Raw genomic sequence first — 18988 nt, forward strand, 5'->3', positions numbered from 1 at the left:
AAGTTCCCAGTCTGCAGAGGTCCAGATAATTGTTGTATGGGCAAGACTCCTGTCCTCCCTCTCCTTCCCTCCTTCCTCTCCACCTGTCCCCAAGTTCCCAGTCTGCAGAGGTCCAGATAATTGTTGTATGGGCAAGACTCCTGTCCCTCCCTCTCCTTCCCTCCCTTCCTCTCCCTCTCCCCCAAGTTCCCAGTCTGCAGAGGTCCAGATAATTGTTGTATGGGCAAGACTCCTGTCCCTCCCTCTCCTTCCCTCCCTTCCTCTCCCTCTCCCCCAAGTTCCCAGTCTGCAGAGGTCCAGATAAATGTTGTAAGGGCAAGACTCCTGTCCCTCCCTCTCCCTTCCTTTCCAGTCTTTCTCTCTTGTTCCATTATTTATTTTCTCTCCCTCCCTCTTTCTTTGCTCTCTCCCTTCTTTCATCTCCTCTCCCTTCAGCCGCATTATCGTCTTCCTTCTAATCCATAGCATTTTCTCTCTCCCTTTTACATCTGCTTTATTTCTCTCTCTCTCTCTCTCTCTCTCTCTCTCTCTCTCTCTCTCTCTCTCTCTCTCTCTCTCTCTCTCTCTCTCTCTCTCTCTCTCTCTCTCTCTCTCTCTCTCTCTCTCTCTCTCTCTCTCTCTCTTCAAACCCATTGGAATAACAATAATAATAACACACACTACAAGTCCATCTTTATTTATCAACAGCACACACACACACACACACACACACACACACACACACACACAGGGGAGGTCATGTGGCTATCTATGGTGTGGGTTGGGTTGCTGTCTAAGAGGGCATGTGTCTGTAGGGTGACATCCTGTTGACCTTGTGACCTGAGAGGGGGGGTCCTTTATGTGGCTGGGGGTATGTGTCTGTGGGGATTGTCAACATACTGTGGTGAGACATCCTGTGGGGTCCTGTGGGCTGTGGTGAGGTGAGGTGAGGTGATTATTATATATATATACATATACATATATATATACATATACATATATATATATACATATACATATATATATATATATACATATACATATATATATATATTCCTTCTTGAACATCTCAGGACTTGTTCAGTCTCCCAGGTGATCTCTTCTCCTGACACTGCCACATCAAGAGGAGGAGGAGGAGGAGAGAGAGGAGGTACTCTCTGTGTGTATATATGTATGTCTGTGTATAAGGTTCCATAGGAGATCTTCCCCGGCCTTCTATGGGGCTCAAATTATGCCCCACAGAAGGGTTCAGGGAGGAGCCAGTCTGTGGAACCTGATTGAACGTTGTCAAAATATATATTAATAAAGTTTTGAAATTATGAAGAAAATTGTGTTTTACTGTGTGTGTGTGTGTGTGAGAGAGAGAGAGAGAGAGAGAGAGAGAGAGAGAGAGATAGAGAGATTACTTCTTCTCCTTCTTCTGTTCCTCTTGTTATCTCTTCCTCCTCTTCTTCTTCCTCCGAATCTGTGAATACAAGTTTTTATTAATGGAATGAAATGGAAGAGAGAGATTTAAGGAAGGAGAGAAAAGGAAGGAAGGAAATGGGTATAAATTTGATGAACGGAGGAGGAAGAGTAAGTAGGAGAGAGAGAGAGAGAGAGAAACATACATTTAGAGAGAGTAGAACTGACAGCCTTACACACACACACACACACACACACACACACACACACACACAGATGCTCAAATAGACAGGTAAAGCACAAGACATTATTAAGTAAGTTACCTAAGGAAAGAATTATATTGTTATAGTATGAGACATATTATTATAGCATGAGAGAGAGTGTTAGTCACAAATCTCTCTCTCTCTCTCTCTCTCTCTCTCTCTCTCTCTCTCTCTCTCTCTCTCTCTCTCTCTCTCTCTCTCTCTCTCTCTCTCTCTCTCTCTCTCTCATGTAGATGGATAGATATAATGTACTACAGCACAAAGCCTACTATATACTTAACTCCTTGACTGCAGATTTCCTACAAGACAACATCTCCAAGCTACAGGAAGGGATCAAAAAGTGTCTGCTACAATTCAATGAAAAAAATCTAATGTCTTGCACCTTGGGAGGGGATACCTAACACACCAATACCACATGGGAAACACTCCACTATCCACCACAGAGGCAGAGAAAGACCTGGGAGTGTATTTTGCCAGGCTACCAGTGAAGGGATACCCAGCACACCAATACCACATGGGAAACACTCCACTATCCACCACAGAGGCAGAGAAAGACCTGGGAGTGTATGTTACCAGGCTACCAGTGAAGGGATACCCAGCACACCAATACCACATGGGAAACACTCCACTATCCACCACAGAGGCAGAGAAAGACCTGGGAGTGTATGTTACCAGGCTACCAGTGAAGGGATATCCAGCACACCAATACCACATGGGAAACACTCCACTATCCACCACAGAGGCAGAGAAAGACCTGGGAGTGTATGTTACCAGGCTACCAGTGAAGGATATCCAGCACACCAATACCACATGGGAAACACTCCACTATCCACCACAGAGGCAGAGAAAGACCTGGGAGTGTATGTTACCAGGCTACCAGTGAAGGATATCCAGCACACCAATACCACATGGGAAACACTCCACTATCCACCACAGAGGCAGAGAAAGACCTGGGAGTGTATGTTACCAGGCTACCAGTGAAGGATATCCAGCACACCAATACCACATAGGAAACACTCCACTATCCACCACAGAGGCAGAGAAAGACCTGGGAGTGTATGTTACCAGGCTACCAGTGAAGGGATATCCAGCACACCAATATCACATGGGAAACTCTCCACTAACCACCACAGAGCAGAAAAGACCTGGGAGTGTATGTTACCAGGCTACCAGTGAAGGATATCCAGCACCAATACCACATGGGAAACACTCACTATCCACCACAGAGGCAGAGAGAGACCTGAGTGTATGTTACCAGGCTACCAGTGAAGGATATCAGCACACCAATACCACATGGGAAACACTCACTATCCACCACAGAGGCAGAGAGAGACCTGGAGTATGTTACCAGGCTACCAGTGAAGGGATATCCAGACACCAATACCACATGAAACACTCCACTATCCACCACAGAGGCAGGAGAAAGACCTGGGAGTGTATGTTACCAGGGACAGTGAAGGATATCCAGGACAAGGAACACATGAGGAAACACTCCACTATCCACCACAGAGGCAGAGAAAGACCTGGGAGTGAATGTTACCAGGCTACCAGTGAAGGGATATCAGCACACCAATACCACATGTGGAACTCACTATGCACCACAGAGGCAGGAGAGAGGGAGTGTATGAATTATAGGAAGGGATATCCAGACCAATACCACATGGGAAACATCCAGGAGAGAGGGAGAGAGAGAGATCTGTGGTCATATGCCGAGAGAGACAGAAGGGGAAGGAATGATAGAGAGAGAACAGACCCAGGAGACGGGACACAACATCTGTGGTCATATGCCAGAGAGACAGAAGGGAGAGAGATAGAGAGAGAGGAGACAGACCCCAGGAGACAGGACACAACATCTGTGGTCATATGCCGGAGAGAGACAGGGGGAAGGAATTATAGGAGAAGGAACAGACCCAGGAGACGGGATACAACATCTGTGGTCATATGCCGGAGAGAGACAGAGGAGGGAATTAGGAGAAGGGAACAGACCCCAGGAGACGGGACCCAACATCTGTGGTCATATGCCGGAGAGAGACAGAAGGGGACGGAATTATAGAAGGGAACACACCCCAGCAGACGGCACACCACATCAGTGGTCAGATGCCGGCGAGAGACAGAAGGGAAGGAATTATAGGAGAAGGGAACAGACCCCAGGAGACGGGACACAACATCTGTGGTCATATGCCGGAGAGAGACAGAAGGGGAAGGAATTATAGGAGAAGGGAACAGACCCCAGGAGACGGGACACAACATCTGTGGTCATATGCCGGAGAGAGACAGAAGGGGAAGGAATTATAGGAGAAGGGAACAGACCCCAGGAGACGGGACACAACATCTGTGGTCATATGCCAGAGAGAGACAGGAGGGGAAGGAATTATAGAAGGGAACAGACCCCAGGAGATGGGACACAACATCTGTGGTCATGTGCTGGAGAGACAGAAGGGGGAGGAATTATAGGAGAAGGGAACAGACCCCAGGAGACGGGACACAACATCTGTGGTCATATGCCGGAGAGAGACAGAAGGGGAAGGAATTATAGGAGAATGGAACAGACCCCAGGAGACGGGACACAACCCCCGATTAATACCTGGTACCCATTCACTGCTGGGTGGCCAGAGGCGTAGGGTATCGGAAAAGCCACCCAAATTTTTCCGCTCTGCCCAGGAATCGAACCCGGGCTTTCTCAGGAGGAGGAGTAGGAGGAAGGAAGGGAGAGGAGGAGGATGAGGAAGAGAGATAAGGAAGAGGAGGGAGAGAGATTAAACAGAAAAGAAGGAAGAAAAAATGAAAGGCATACAATTTAGAAGCACAAGCAAGCTATGGCCATATTACAAGCTCTCTTGCTTAATAAATATTGCTGGAAATGACCTCAAGGGAATGGGCAAGGAAGGGAGGTTGAAGATATCCTAAACTTAACAAAACCTGACAAAAACAAAACAGTTACTATAGGTCTTGACTCAGAAAATTCATATATGCTTCCTTACTAATGAGACTTTCTATACAACTAAGTGAGGTCATTCTTTGTTGATATATACTGTAAAGTGCTGGCTATCATGTGTTTGAAGATACCCTAAACTTAACCTAACATAACCTATCAAAACCACAAACAGTTACTATAGGTCTTGACTCAGAAAATTCATATATACTTCCTTACTATTGAGACTTTCTATACAACTAAGTGAGGTGATTCTTTGTTGATATATACTGTAAAGTGCTGGCTATCATGTGTTTGAAGATACCCTAAACTTAACCTAACATAACCTATCAAAACCCCAAACAGTTACTATAGGTCTTGACTCAGAAAATTCATATATGCTTCCTTACTAATGAGACTTTCTATAGAACTAAGTGAGGTCATTCTTTGTTGATATATACTGTAAAATGCTGGCTATCATCTGTTTGAAGATACCCTAAACTTAACCTAACATAACCTATCAAAACCCCAAACAGTTACTATATGGATTGACTCAGAAAATTCATATATGCTTCCTTACTAATGAGACTTTCTATACAACTAAGTGAGGTCATTCTTTGTTGATTTATACTGTAAAGTGCTGGCTATCATGTGTTTGAAGATACCCTAAACTTAACCTAACATAACCTATCAAAACCCCAAACAATTACTTAAGGGATTGACTCAGAAAATTCATATATGCTTCCTTACTAATGAGACTTTCAATACAACTAAGTGAGGTCATTCTTTGTTGATTCATACTGTAAAGTGCTGGCTATCATGTGTTTGAAGATACCCTAAACTTAACCTAACATAACCTATCAAAACCCGAAACAGTTACCATATGGATTGACTCAGAAAATTCATATATGCTTCCTTACTAATGAGACTTTCAATACAACTAAGTGAGGTCATTCTTTGTTGATTCATACTGTAAAATGCTGGCTATCATGTGTTTGAAGATACCCTAAACTTAACCTAACATAACCTATCAAAACCCCCAAACAGTTACTTAAGGGATTGACTTAGAAAATTCATATATGCTTCCTTACTAATGAGACTTTCAATACAACTAAGTGAGGTCATTCTTTATTGATTTATACTGTAAAGTGCTGGCTATCATGTGTTTGAAGATACCCTAAACTTAACCTAACATAACCTATCAAAACCCAAAAGTTACTATATATGGATTGACTCAAAAAATTCATATATGCTTCCTTACTAATGAGACTTTCAATACAACTAAGTGAGGGAATTCTTTGTTGATTTATACTGTAAAGTGCTGGCTATCATGTGTTTGAAGATACCCTAAACTTAACCTAACATAACCTATCAAAACCACAAACAGTTACTATAGGTCTTGACTCAGAAAATTCATATATGCTTCCTTACTAATGAGACTTTCTATACAACTAAGTGAGGTCATTCTTTGTTGATTTATACTGTAAAGTGCTGGCTATCATGTGTTTGAAGATACCCTAAACTTAACCTAACATAACCTATCAAAACCACAAACAGTTACTATAGGTCTTGTCTCAGAAAATTCATATATGCTTCCTTACTAATGAGACTTTCTATACAACTAAGTGAGGTCATTCTTTGTTGATTTATACTGTAAAGTGCTGGCTATCATGTGTCTGAAGATACCCTAAACTTAACCTAACATAACCTATCAAAACCCGAAACAGTTACTATATATGGATTAACTCAGAAAATTCATATATGCTTCCTTACTAATGAGACTTTGAATACAACTTAGTGAGGTCATTCTTTGTTGATATATACTGTAAAGTGCTGGCTATCATGTGTTTGAAGATACCCTAAACTTATCCTAACATAACCTATCAAAACCCCAAACAGTTACTATATGGATTGACTCAGAAAATTCATATATGCTTCTCTACTAATGAGACTTTCTATACAACTAAGTGAGGTCATTCTTTGTTGATTTATACTGTAAAGTGCCGGCTATCATGTGTTTGAAGATACCCTAAACTTAACCTAACATAACCTATCAAAACCCCAAACAGTTACTATAGGTCTTGACTCAGAAAATTCATATATGCTTCCTTACTAATGAGACTTTCTATACAACTAAGTGAGGTCATTCTTTGTTGATTCATACTGTAAAGTGCTGGCTATCATGTGTTTGAAGATACCCTAAACTTAACCTAACATAACCTATCAAAACCCCAAACAGTTACTATATGTCTTGACTCAGAAAATTCATATATGCTTCCTTACTAATGAGACTTTCTATACAACTAAGTGAGGGAATTCTTTGTTGATTTATACTGTAAAGTGCTGGCTATCATGTGTTTGAAGATACCCTAAACTTAACCTAACATAACCTATCAAAACCCCAAACAGTTACCATAGGTCTTGACTCAGAAAATTCATATATGCTTCCTTACTAATGAGACTTTCTATACAACTAAGTGAGGTCATTCTTTGTTGATTTATACTGTAAAGTGCTGGCTATCATGTGTTTGAAGACACCCTAAACTTAACCTAACATAACCTATCAAAACCCCAAACAGTTACTTAAGGGATTGACTCAGAAAATTCATATATGCTTCCTTACTAATGAGACTTTCTATAGAACTAAGTGAGGTCATTCTTTGTTGATATATACTGTAAAGTGCTGGCTATCATGTGTTTGAAGATACCCTAAACTTAACCTAACATAACCTATCAAAACCCCCAAACAGTTACTATATGGATTGACTCAGAAATTCATATATGCTTCCTTACTAATGAGACTTTCTATACAACTAAGTGAGGGAATTCTTTGATGATTTATACTGTAAAGTGCTGGCTATCATGTGTTTGAAGATACCCTAAACTTAACCTAACATAACCTATCAAAACCCCAAACAGTTACTATAGGTCTTGACTCAGAAAATTCATATATGCTTCCTTACTAATGAGACTTTCTATACAACTTAGTGAGGTCATTCTTTGTTGATTCATACTGTAAAGTGCTGGCTATCATGTGTTTGAAGATACCCTAAACTTAACCTAACATAACCTATCAAACCCCCAAACAGTTACTATATGTCTTGACTCAGAAAATTCATATATGCTTCCTTACTAATGAGACTTTCTATACAACTAAGTGAGGGAATTCTTTGTTGATTTATACTGTAAAGTGCTGGCTATCATGTGTTTGAAGATACCCTAAACTTAACCTAACATAACCTATCAAAACCCCAAACAGTTACTATAGGTCTTGACTCAGAAAATTCATATATGCTTCCTTACTAATGAGACTTTCTATAGAACTAAGTGAGGTCATTCTTTGTTGATATATACTGTAAAGTGCTGGCTATCATGTGTTTGAAGATACCCTAAACTTAACCTAACATAACCTATCAAAACCCCAAACAGTTACCATATGGATTGACTCAGAAAATTCATATATGCTTCCTTACTAATGAGACTTTCAATACAACTTTGTGAGGTCATTCTTTGTTGATATATACTGTAAAGTGCTGGCTATCATGTGTTTGAAGATACCCTAAACTTAACCTAACATAACCTATCAAAACCCCAAACAGTTACTATAGGTCTTGACTCAGAAAATTCAGTATATGCTTCCTTACTAATAAGACTTTCAATACAACTAAGTGAGGGAATTCTTTGATGATTTATACTGTAAAGTGCTGGCTATCATGTGTTTGAAGATACCCTAAACTTAACCTAACATAACCTATCAAAACCCCAAACAGTTACTATAGGTCTTGACTCAGAAAATTCAGTATATGCTTCCTTACTAATAAGACTTTCAATACAACTAAGTGAGGTCATTCTTTGTTGATATATACTGTAAAGTGCTGGCTATCATGTGTTTGAAGATACCCTAAACTTAACCTAACATAACCACGCTGCGGCCTCTAATGACTCACTCTTTGTTCTCCACACAGGTACAAACGACGTCACCACGACCCGGTCTGAGGAACTGCTGGACAAGTACCGAAGAGTAGTTCTCCAAAATTATCTGAAATAGGTCGTTTTGTATTAGTGCATTTACAGAGGAAAGTTTGGTTTAGTCGGCGCAACATCTGTGGTCATATGCCGGAGGGAGGCAGAAGGGGAAGGAATTATAGGAGAAGGGAACAGTTGGAAAGTTTGGTTTAGTGGGCGCAACATCTGTGGTCATATGCCGGAGAGAGACAGAAGGGGAAGGAATTATAGGAGAAGGGAACAGTTGGAAAGTTTGGTTTAGTGGGCGCAACATCTGTGGTCATATGCCGGAGGGAGGCAGAAGGGGAAGGAATCATAGGAGAAGGGAACAGACCCCAGGAGACGGGACACAACCCCCGATTAATACCTGGTACACTGCTGGGTGGACAGGGGCGTAGGGTATCGGAAAAGCCGCCCAAATTTTTCCACTCCGCCCGGGAATCGAATCCGGGCTCTCTCGGTTCTAACAAGTGTTTCTTGAGGTTCATGGTACAGAAGAAGGGTCACACTACCACCAGGGTCATAAAACTACTCCTGGAAATGCCTACAACTCCTACAAAAGCCTTGTCAAATATGTGTTTCTAGGTTCATGGTACAGAAGAAGGGTCACACCACCACCAGGGTCATAGAACTACTCCTGGAAATGCCCACAACTCCTATGAAAGCCTTGTCAAATATGTGTTTCTAGGTTCACAGTACGGAAGAAGGGTCACACCACCACCAGGGTCATAGAACTACTCCTGGAAATGCCCACAACTCCCATGAAAGCCTTGTCAAATATGTGTTTCTAGGTTCACAGTACAGAAGAAGGGTCACACCACCACCAGGGTCATAGAACTACTCCTGGAAATGCCCACAACTCCCACAAAAGCCTTGTCAAATATGTGTTTCTAGGTTCACAGTACAGAAGAAGGGTCACACTACCACCAGGGTCATAAAACTACTCCTGGAAATGCCTACAACTCCTACGAAAGCCTTGTCAAATATGTGTTTCTAGGTTCACAGTACAGAAGAAGGGTCACACTACCACCAGGGTCATAAAACTATTCCTGGAAATGCCCACAACTCCCACAAAAGCCTTGTCAAATATGTGTTTCTAGGTTCACAGTACAGAAGAAGGGTCACACTACCACCAGGGTCATAAAACTACTCCTGGAAATGCCTACAACTCCTATGAAAGCCTTGTCAAATATGTGTTTCTAGGTTCACAGCACAGAAGAAGGGTCACACCACCACCAGGGTCATAGAACTACTCCTGGAAATGCCCACAACTCCCACGAAAGCCTTGTCAAATATGTGTTTCTAGGTTCACAGTACAGAAGAAGGGTCACACTACCACCAGGGTCATAGAACTACTCCTGGAAATGCCCACAACTCCCACGAAAGCTTGTTAAATATGTGTTTCTAGGTTCACAGTACAGAAGAAGGGTCACACCACCACCAGGGTCATAGAACTACTCCTGGAAATGCCCACAACTCCCACGAAAGCCTTGTCAAATATGTGTTTCTAGGTTCACAGTACAGAAGAAGGGTCACACCACCACCAGGGTCATAGAACTACTCCTGGAAATGCCCACAACTCCCACAAAAGCCTTGTCAAATATGTGTTTCTAGGTTCACAGTACAGAAGAAGGGTCACACTACCACCAGGGTCATAAAACTACTCCTGGAAATGCCTACAACTCCTACGTAAGCCTTGTCAAATATGTGTTTCTAGGTTCACAGTACAGAAGAAGGGTCACACTACCACCAGGGTCATAAAACTATAAAACTAGCAGCGACGGGCCAAATTTGTGGCTTTACCGTGTAGCAGCGACGGGCCAAATTTGTGTCTTTACCGTGTAGCAGCGACGGGCCAAATTTGTGGCTTTACCGTGTAGCAGCGACGGGCCAAATTTGTGGCTTTACCGTGTAGCAGCGACGGGCCAAATTTGTGGCTTTACCGTGTAGCAGCGACGGGCCAAATTTGTGGCTTTACCGTGTAGCAGTGACGGGCCAAATTTGTGGCTTTACCATGTCGCAGCGACGGGCCAAATTTGTGGCTTTACCATGTAGCAGCGACGGGCCAAATTTGTGCCATGAAATAAACCCCCCAAAATAGATGATACATACACTGATCACAAATGCCTTGATATATACATTATGAAATGGTTTGTGTGAGGGTGATTTTTTCTTATTTTTCTCGCTTGGAGGGACCATTAAGAAACACGATCCCTGCTGCTACCACCACTGGGTTAAGGGCGTCTATTTTCTACCTATAATATAATGACATGGAGGTCATTTTGGGTGGTAGAGCTAAAGTACTGTACACATTTAAAGGTATTACTTCTAAACTTTGATGGCAAACCTGGTCAATATCATTAGTAAATATCATTCAACAGGCTGACTTAATTGGTGGGACTTCCAGATGATAGGACTGGGTAAAGATTGGTTTTAGTGCCATGCCAGTATTTCATAACCTGCCTTATGAAACATCAGTATCTCTTCATATATCTTTTCCACAAATGTTCAACAATCTTTTTTTTTTTTTTTTTTTTTTTACAGCAAAGGAGACAGCTCAAGGGCACAAAAAAGTAAACATTAATAAAAAAAAGCCCGCTACTCGCTGCTCCTAAAAAGAATCCAAAGAGGTGGCCGAAAGATAGGTCAGTTTTGGGAGGAGAGGTGTCCTGGTATGGAAACACTTTCAAAATCCAATTCAAGGACTATTTATTGTTGAAAATAGGGGATGATATTCACGGTAATAATAGCTCGCAGAGGGTTTAGGGTGGGGGAGCACACTTAAACTACCCCAACCTAAGTTTACAACCTGCTAACAGACCTTGACCCCCATTTCTAACCAGGGGGGGGCTACACACCCCCTGGACCACCCCACATGTATATGCAAATTATTTCTGTGAGGAGGTATTTCTCCCAACACTGGCTATGCTGTCGCCGCGGCCAGAGGAGGCTACGCTTATTGTATTATCCACTATTTTCAACAACGAATAGTCCTTGAATTGGATTTTGAAAGCGTTTCCATGACTGTTGAAGGTTTGTAGAAAAGATATATTTTGAAAGGTTTGTAGAAAAGATATATTTGAAAAGCGTTTCCATGACTGTTGAAGGTTTGTAGAAAAGATATATTTTGAAAGGTCTGTAGAAAAGATATATTTTGAAAGGTCTGTAGAAAAGATATATTTTGAAAGGCTTGTAGAAAAGGTATATTTTGAAAGGTTTGTTGAAAGGTATATTTTGAAAGGTTTGTAGAAAAGATATATTTTGAAAGGTTTGTAGAAAAGATATATTTTGAAAGGTTTGTAGAAAAGATATATTTTGAAAGGTTTGTAGAAAAGATATATTTTGAAAGCGTTTGTAGAAAAGATATATTTTGAAAGGTTTGTAGAAAAGATATATTTTGAAAGGTTTGTAGAAAAGATATATTTTGAAAGGTCTGTAGAAAAGATATATTTTGAAAGGTTTGTAGAAAAGATATATTTTGAAAGGTTTGAAGAAAAGATATATTTTGAAAGGTTTGTAGAAAAGATATATTTTGAAAGGTTTGTAGAAAAGATATATTTTGAAAGGTTTGTAGAAAAGATATATTTTGAAAGGTTTGTAGAAAAGATATATTTTGAAAGGTCTGTAGAAAAGATATATTTTGAAAGGTTTGTAGAAAAGATATATTTTGAAAGGTTTGTAGAAAAGATATATTTTGAAAGGTTTGTAGAAAAGATATATTTTGAAAGCGTTTCCATGACTGTTGAAGGTTTGTAGAAAAGATATATTTTGAAAGCGTTTATATGACTGTTGAAGGTTTGTAGAAAAGATGTATTTTGAAAGGTTTGTAGAAAAAGATATATTTTGAAAGGTTTGTAGAAAAGATGTATTTTGAAAGGTTTGTAGAAAAAGATATATTTTGAAAGGTTTGTAGAAAAGATGTATTTTGAAAGGTTTGTAGAAAAGATATATTTTGAAAGGTTTGTAGAAAAGATATATTTTGAAAGGTTTGTAGAAAAAGATATATTTTGAAAGGTTTGTAGAAAAGATGTATTTTGAAAGGTTTGTAGAAAAAGATATATTTTGAAAGCGTTTATATGACTGTTGAAGGTTTGTAGAAAAGATATATTTTGAAAGCGTTTATATGACTGTTGAAGGTTTGTAGAAAAGATATATTTTGAAAGCGTTTATATGACTGTTGAAGGTTTGTAGAAAAGATATATTTTGAAAGCGTTTATATGACTGTTGAAGGTTTGTAGAAAAGATATATTTTGAAAGCGTTTATATGACTGTTGAAGGTTTGTAGAAAAGATATATTTTGAAAGCGTTTATATGACTGTTGAAGGTTTGTAGAAAAGATATATTTTGAAAGCGTTTATATGACTGTTGAAGGTTTGTAGAAAAGATGTATTTTGAAAGGTTTGTAGAAAAGATATATTTTGAAAGGTTTGTAGAAAAGATGTATTTTGAAAGGTTTGTAGAAAAAGATATATTTTGAAAGGTTTGTAGAAAAGACATATTTTTAAAAGGTTTGTAGAAAAAGATATATTTTGAAAGGTTTGTAGAAAAGACATATTTTTAAAAGGTTTGTAGAAAAGATATATTTTGAAAGGTTTGAAGAAAAGACATATTTTAAAAGGTTTGAAGAAAAGATATATTTTGAAAGGTTTATATGACTGTTGAAGGTTTGTAGAAAAAGATATATTTTGAAAGGTTTGTAGAAAAGACATATTTTAAAAGGTTTGTAGAAAAGATATATTTTGAAAGGTTTGTAGAAAAGATATATTTTGAAAGGTTTGTAGAAAAGATATATTTTGAAAGGTTTGTAGAAAAGATATATTTTGAAAGCGTTTCCATGACTGTTGAAGGTTTGTAGAAAAGATATATTTTGAAAGGTTTGTAGAAAAGATATATTTTGAAAGGTTTGTAGAAAAGATATATTTTGAAAGGTTTGTAGAAAAGATATATTTTGAAAGGTTTGTAGAAAAGACATATTTTAAAAGGTTTGTAGAAAAGATATATTTTGAAAGGTTTGTAGAAAAGATATATTTTGAAAGGTTTGTAGAAAAGATATATTTTGAAAGGTCTGTAGAAAAGATATATTTTGAAAGGTCTGTAGAAAAGATGTATTTTGAAAGGTTTGTAGAAAAGATATATTTTGAAAGGTTTGTAGAAAAGATATATTTTGAAAGGTTTGTAGAAAAGATATATTTTGAAAGCGTTTGTAGAAAAGATATATTTTGAAAGGTTTGTAGAAAAGATATATTTTGAAAGGTTTGTAGAAAAGATATATTTTGAAAGGTTTGTAGAAAAGATATATTTTGAAAGCGTTTCCATGACTGTTGAAGGTTTGTAGAAAAGATATATTTTGAAAGGTTTGTAGAAAAGATATATTTTGAAAGGTCTGTAGAAAAGATATATTTTGAAAGGTTTGTAGAAAAGATATATTTTGAAAGGTCTGTAGAAAAGATATATTTTGAAAGGTTTGTAGAAAAGATATATTTTGAAAGGTCTGTAGAAAAGATATATTTTGAAAGCGTTTCCATGACTGTTGAGGGTTTGTAGAAAAGATATATTTTGAAAGGTCTGTAGAAAAGATATATTTTGAAAGCGTTTCCATGACTGTTGAGGGTTTGTAGAAAAGATATATTTTGAAAGGTCTGTAGAAAAGATATATTTTGAAAGCGTTTCCATGACTGTTGAGGGTCTGTAGAAAAGATATATTTTGAAAGGTTTGTAGAAAAGACATATTTTGAAAGGTTTGTAGAAAAGATATATTTTGAAAGGTTTGTAGAAAAGACATATTTTGAAAGGTTTGTAGAAAAGATATATTTTGAAAGCGTTTCCATGACTGTTGAAGGTTTGTAGAAAAGATATATGAAGAGATACTGATGTTTCATAAGGCAGATACTGGCACGGACCTAAAACCAATCTTAATCTAGAAATGTATTAGAAAATTACGAAAGAAGTGCATTAGAAAATTAAAAAAGCCTAAGACTAACCTACCATCAGAAATCAGAATCAACAACCTCATCCCACCAGGACACCAGGCTGATAACCCACCTGCCTTGCAATTGCCATAAGTCACCTTTTAGTAGTTTGCGAAGGAAACAAACTATCTCCAAATGAAAAAGCACAATATTTTGGCCCGAAATAGCCAGTGTGTCCAATTTTGAGATGGGCAACTCTCTAAACATTTATCCCTCCCTTAGGACATTTTTACGGTTCATTGTGGAGAAATGGACCAGGAAATAAGGGGTCGGCACTTCTTGCCAACATTAGCCCAAAATACGCAACAGACCCACTGCTCAGAACATGCTAATATGTGTTCCGGCTACTCTTCAAGAACGCTAAGGGTGACAAATGGCCTAAAAGTGCCATTACTGCCCCGCGTGCCTGGCCCGGAGGTCACAAAATAATGGGTATGGGTATGTGGCGTCAAGAGAGAGAGAGAGAGAGAGAGAGAGAGAGAGTTCAGTTCAGTACAGTGTGGTGTCGAGATTGATTGATTGATTGTTTATTGTTGCAGGTAAACAACAAGGGAGAAGGGAGGAACATGGCATCCCAACCCCCAGGCAGGACATTATACAACCATTAATACATGTGTGGGCAGCAGCACCATGAAACTAAAAAGATGAGAGAGAGAGATTGATTGATTGATAGTTGAGAGAGAGAGAGAGAGAGAGAGAGAGAGAGAGAGAGAGAGAGAGAGAGAGAGAGAGAGTTAAGTTCAGTACGGTATGGCCTAGAGAGAGAGAGAGAGAGAGAGAGAGAGAGAGAGAGAGAGAGAGAGAGAGAGAGAGAGAGAGAGAGAGAGAGAGAGTTCAGTTCAGTACGGTATGGCATCGAGAGAGAGAGAGAGAGAGAGAGAGAGAGAGAGAGAGAGAGAGAGAGAGAGAGTTCAGTTCAGTACGGTATGGCGTCGAGATTGATTGATTGATTGATTGTTTATTGCTGCAGGTAAACAACACGGGAGAAGGGAGGAACATGGCATCCCAACCCCCAGGCAGGACATTATACAACCATTAATAAAAGCCAACGAAAGAACATAATGGAAGCAGAACACTTGGAACAGCATCAGGGAAGCGCCGACACAAAGGTCAAGCTTCCCGACGTACACCTGACCTGACCTGACCTGATGGGAGTTACGTCATACAGAACTCCGTCAGCTGATCCGGCCAGCCAGCGCGAGCCCCTTCATGCCCCGCCAAGCCCCTTCATGCCCCGCCAAGCCCCTTCATGCCCCGCCTCACGGCACCCACGGGGACCACCAGCCTCACGGAACTACCAAACATGCTTACGAATGGCGAACAATGCCTTAAAAGTGATAAACTAACCCAGTAGGAGCCAGCCTTAGCGCCATGGTGTTTGTCTGCAGTGGGCAGGTACCGGTACTAATGGTTCCAGTACCGGTAATAACGGTACCAGCTAAACGGGACGGTATCGGTACCAGACTGCTCGGTACCGGTACCAGATTGCTGGGATTTATTTATTGGATTTATTGATAATTCTTCATGTCAGATTCTTTTTCTTGTTTAGGTTGATAATAAATATTGTTATTGTTAGTAGACTGTGATCGAGTACATCCATAATAACTATACAGGCTGTTTTTTTATCGAAAATATAAATATACACTTCATTCAGAGAGAGAGAGAGAGAGAGAGAGAGAGAGAGAGAGAGAGAGAGAGAGAGAAGAAGAAAAAGAAGAAGAAGATAATGAAACTTAACAAAGAGAGAGAGAGAGAGAGAGAGAGAGAGAGAGAGAGAGAGAGAGAGAGAGAGAGAGAGAGAGAGAGAGAGAGAGAGAGAGAGAGAGAGAGAGAGAGAGAGAGAGAGAAGAAGAAGAAGAGAAAGAAAAAGATAATGAAACTTAACAGAGAGAGAGAGAGAGAGAGAGAGAGAGAGAGAGAGAGAGAGAGAGAGAGAGAGAGAGAGAGAGAGAGAGAGAGAGAGAGAGAGAGAGAGAGAGAGAGAGAGAGAGAGAGAGATTATAATTAAGTAGTTTCGTATCATTATCTAAATCTGTAAAGTTTTAATATTTTTTTAACTATTTTTAAGCCGGTAACGACACCAGAGTTTCGTATATTTAAGTAACTATATAAAGATTTTACTTAAGTGCTGAATGTTGACTGCAAATTTAAAACGTTCTTATATTAACGAAATTAGCATTCTTAAATAACTTCCGAATTGAGTATAATAAGGTTTTGGTTTCATGTACATTTGTGGTCAATAAATATCTATCTAGCTATCTATATATCTATCTGTCTGTGTGTGTGTGTGTGTGTGTGTGTGTGTGTGTGTGTGTGTGTGTGTGTGTGTGTAACCCTGAAGGTATTGAGTTTGTCGTTGTCTGAGGGTCGTCACGTGATATGTAGACGTCTGTTCCATTAATATTATCTCCTAACTATAAACTGGATAGGATTTTAATTATACCCTCTCCTGTGGGTATTTGGAGGTAAAGAGAGAGATAGATAGAGAGAGAGAGATGAAATATCGCAATCAGTTCTCTCTCTCTATCTATCTATCTATCTACCTCCAAATACCCACAGGCGAGTATATAATTAAAATCCTATCCAGTTTATAGTTAGCAGATAATATTAATGGAACAGACGTCTCTACATATCACGTGACGACCCTCCAGACAACGACTTTTAAACACAATACCTTCCAAGGGGTTACACACACACACACACACACACACACACACACACACATTAACTACCTCGTAAAATGGTCGGAGATTCTCGCCACACACACACACACACACACACACACACACACACACACACACACACACACACACACACACACACAGACAGATAGATATATAGATAGATAGATAGATATTTATTGACCACAAATGTACATAAAACCAAAACATTATTATACTCAATTCGGAAGTTATTTAAGAATGCTAATTTCGTTAATATAAGAACGTTTTAAATTTGCAGTCAACATTCAGCACTTAAGTAAAATCTTTATATAGTTACTTAAATATACGAAACTCTGGTGTCGTTACCGGCTTAAAAATAGTTAAAAAAATATTAAAACTTTACATATTTAGATAATGATACGAAACTACTTATAATCACTAATTCTCTCTCTCTCTCTCTCTCTCTCTCTCTCTCTGATAAAAGAAAACTTAATAAGAAAAACCTAAAACACAAACCCTTGAAGATGACAAGTTCTCTAAAATAAATATATACTGAAATGTTAATAGCCCGGACATTTTAAGACGTCCAGGACATTTATAATTGAAATGAGCTTGTTCGGATCAGCTGTCTCGTGATTGGGACATGATAACTTACACACACACACACACACACACACACACACACACACACGTCCGTTTAACTAGCTCGTATGATATTGTGAAAGGTGTGATGTCATCTGTCGTCCCGTATCGTGAGACATCCCATATCCTTATTTTATCAACACGGAACCCCAAAATTACTATCATAGACTGGCTAATTAAGTGAAGCATCTAAGTGTGAAAAAAGTACTAATGAGGACTTACTTAAATAGCGATGGAAGGCTTGTTATTAGGTCACAAGAAGAAGAGGAAGAGTGACGGTTAATATCCTCGTTACACACACACACACACACACACACACACGTCGTAATTTGCTTTCATAATAAAATAAATAAACTTGAGTGGGACAGATTCCGACAAGCAGACGACACAAGACACGGTACCTTGTCGAAATTCAGGTATGTCTTCAGGATATGGGATGTCTCATGATACCCGGATGTCTCATGACGCCACACCCTGGGCTTAACGACATTCAAAGTGGCCGTTAACACACACACTAGCATTACTACTACTACTACTACTACTACTACTATCATATAATCAGTATTTCACCTTTGTGTATATAACCATAATTAGACACTATTTTTATTGTCTAGTTCCACGTCTCATCCATAATTAATCAATGTCTGTCAGGGAGCTAATATCAACATGAATTTGTGTATTATGTATATCATGTAATATGTATGATTAGCAATAAACGTTAACTACTTACTTAACACACACACACACACACACACATACACACGAACCTTAACTATAGTCCTGCCCCGCCCCCACCAACAGGCTAACAAGCAAACTACACGGAACAATTATCACTCACACACAAAGAGAAGTTCCCGAGACAACCGCGCCCGCCCTGCCTGTCCAGTTTGACGGAACCCTTCGCCTGGCCAGCACCATTCCCTGTCCGTCCGCTGCTCTGTGTGTTGGCGGCGGGACCCTCTGCCAGAACACGCTGTTCCCGTATCTGCTGGACTGGGTTCGATTCCCATGCATCCCAGGCTAAGTGTTTGTGTGTTACGCCCCGATGGTCCCGTCCCCGCCCACGTAACTGCTGACCCCGGTTCGATTCCCGCCCATGGGACCTGCATGTTACAAGTACCGCGTGTTATACCAGCGGGGACTCCTTAACCC

At 39.5% G+C, this 18988-nt stretch overlaps 1 protein-coding gene and 3 long non-coding RNA genes across 5 annotated transcripts in view; 3 read left to right on the forward strand and 1 right to left on the reverse strand.

Annotated features, from left to right (window-relative positions):
• LOC126993400 (uncharacterized) overlaps nucleotides 1-572 on the forward strand; it is an 18305-nt gene extending 17733 nt beyond the window's left edge. The window contains exon 11 of the mRNA XM_050852463.1: nucleotides 111-572. The gene's annotated coding sequence lies outside the window, so the exon portion shown is untranslated. The remainder of the gene's footprint in view (nucleotides 1-110) is intronic.
• A 743-nt stretch (nucleotides 573-1315) lies between these two features.
• On the reverse strand, nucleotides 1316-18785 carry LOC126993413 (uncharacterized). Of its 2 annotated transcripts, none has more exons than XR_007747802.1 (3): nucleotides 18675-18785; nucleotides 8505-8596; nucleotides 1316-1444 (listed from the first exon to the last, which is right to left on the reverse strand). It is a non-coding gene; the product is annotated as an uncharacterized LOC126993413 (long non-coding RNA). The 2 variants fall into 2 exon arrangements; XR_007747803.1 differs by lacking the exon at nucleotides 18675-18785 and adding an exon at nucleotides 15879-15911.
• LOC126993420 (uncharacterized) lies at nucleotides 5053-8454 on the forward strand. The gene is made up of 4 exons (XR_007747816.1): nucleotides 5053-5166; nucleotides 5848-6699; nucleotides 8060-8185; nucleotides 8358-8454. It is a non-coding gene; the product is annotated as an uncharacterized LOC126993420 (long non-coding RNA).
• On the forward strand, nucleotides 12030-13963 carry LOC126993423 (uncharacterized). Its single transcript, XR_007747822.1, has 3 exons — nucleotides 12030-12310; nucleotides 13336-13409; nucleotides 13816-13963. It is a non-coding gene; the product is annotated as an uncharacterized LOC126993423 (long non-coding RNA).
• Nucleotides 18786-18988: the final 203 nt, after the last annotated feature.

This window comes from Eriocheir sinensis, unplaced genomic scaffold, assembly GCF_024679095.1.
Source record: "Eriocheir sinensis breed Jianghai 21 unplaced genomic scaffold, ASM2467909v1 Scaffold611, whole genome shotgun sequence".
Lineage (NCBI taxonomy): Eukaryota > Metazoa > Arthropoda > Malacostraca > Decapoda > Varunidae > Eriocheir > Eriocheir sinensis.